The sequence below is a fragment of the Lygodium microphyllum genome, chromosome 24, assembly GCF_053477565.2.
Source record: "Lygodium microphyllum isolate KBCC chromosome 24, Lygodium_microphyllum_v1.1.10, whole genome shotgun sequence".
Taxonomy (NCBI): domain Eukaryota; kingdom Viridiplantae; phylum Streptophyta; class Polypodiopsida; order Schizaeales; family Lygodiaceae; genus Lygodium; species Lygodium microphyllum.
In genome coordinates, this window is record NC_141158.1 from 109,217,191 (window position 1) to 109,219,525 (window position 2,335).

The window sequence follows — 2,335 nt, forward strand, 5'->3', positions numbered from 1 at the left end:
TTTTCTTCAACTTCTTTGTATTTGCATGCAATATCCTCTATCTTCTTCTCTTGTATTGTATTTTCTGAAGAACAACTATCCATAAATTGAAGATATACAATAAATCCAACATCCTTCTTTACATAAAGACATTGATGTTGATTTTGATGAAAAGGGCTATCTCCTTTCCACTTCTTGAATTTCTCATCAATAAGGCTAAACCTTGTTTGCAAATTTGTTCTAGCAGCATTGGTAGCTTCCATTACATCGCTATAAAGGACAAATCCCTCAATCGCTAGGCCTTCCACATGTCTATCATAAAACTCCCTAAAATATTTCAGTTTATCTTCAAGATCCTTCAAGAGCTCTTGCATATCAAAGGGAATGTTGAGCATATCTCTGATGTAAACAAATCTAGATGAACTTCCAACTGCATGAAGAAAATCAAACAACAGCTTTTTATCACAGGTATTGTCTAGATCCTCCTCCTCCATTCCCTCTAAAGAAAACTTCCTTTTAGTCATCCTGATTACTCACAAAACCAAATCCAGAAAACAAAAAAAAATTAGGGGCAGAATATACAAATCGATATTTGCTTATATCCAGAAGACTAAAGAAATATTGCTAAAAAAAATTAGTCAAAACCTACATGGCACTGCTTTTGTATTTTGACAAATTTAACGTGTTTATTATGTAAGATATTTGGAAATTACAAGATGAATGAAGTGAATTCATCCTTTATGCGGTAGAGAAAGCAAAAAACTCCAAGTCTCATCGATCAAATTTTGTTTTACATTCATGACTCGTGAAACATGAAAACAATGATCCAAACCACTTCATAATTCATAAAATCATGTTTCACACGTCACTTTGACAAAAAAATTGACGAATTTGTGTTTTATATATCCAAAAAATTAAAAAAATGCATCAAGAACATCAAAACCCCATCATCTAACATGTGTACAAGACCAATATTGAAAGAAAAACAAAGAAAAACCCTTATAGAATTTCTAAGTTCCTAATGTATATTTCTCCTCTTAAACCAACTAACATCTTCAATGCCTTGAAATTGAGGATTGTAGATAAGAAAATATAAAGAAAAGTATGATACCTGATATTTATAGTCCCTAAGAATAAATGGGTTTTTTGTAAGAATATGCCTGGTTTGGCTTGCGATGCTTACAAGATAAATAGCTTTTCAAAGATAAGACAAGATATGTGAAAGAAATAGTAACATAAACCCGACCATGAGTTGTCATATATATATGACAACAGTCACCGCATGTTTGTTCAAGAAGTACATTGCACTAATTCGAAGGAGGTGTGCTTAAAATGAAAAAGAAAATACTAAGAATTACCTTTAACCTTTAAGAAGTGGAGCCATAAAAGCTCTATCATGCCAAAAAAGTGACACGTGGCACAACTTTCCAAGCATAAACGGTCTACCCATCGCACGTGTGAAATTAACTACACATTATAGCACCCACACATGCAAACCAACATCCTTTTAAACCCAATTTCTGAATGGCCAAAAGATTTTTTTCGAGGACAAAGCTCTTTCTATGCTCGATCACACCAACACAACGCTAACTTGATCACGATGCAAAATTATTCTTCAATGCAAGGCGACTAAAGAAGGCTTCCTCACCCAGCATACATGCCGAACCCTCGAAAATATAAATTTTTTGAAAAATGTGAGTTAGATCTGAATCACTTGACAATTTCTAGCAAACGATCCCAAAAAAAGCCCAACATATGAAATGCGATTAGTCATGGCTCTTCCCATGGACAAGAGTTATTTCGTGTTTCATACGTCGCTTGGAGTGCAAATTTCTTCAAATAGAATCATGGATCAATAGAGCTTGATCACACATAAGGATAATTTTATTTCCACTTATGTTGATAAGAAGTAGCTGGATAAGATTGAAATATTATTGATGTGAACATTCAGATAGATCTTGTTTCAAGGGTTGAAATCATTGAGAATAAGATGTGAGATTTGCAGAATGAGAACTGTTCTATTGTGAGACTTGTAAAACTTCATGACATTAATTTTCTTTAATTGAATATGTATGAAATGCGAGAGGATGTTAGTTACTCTTGTCCATGTGAGTCCTCCTCACATTTCATACATCTTAGGCCTGCATTGTTTCTCTTGTGACATATGAAATGTGAGAGGGTGTTAGATTCACTTGTCCAAAAGGCCTCCTCGTGTTTCATACGTCTTGTGTCTGCATTCTTTTATTGAAATTGGATTTAGACTATGTGATTAGTGTTTGTTTGCTACTTAGTGATTGTAGATAACATTATATGAGAGATTTTGAGATATGTCCTAATTTGGTTGTATTATTTGTTT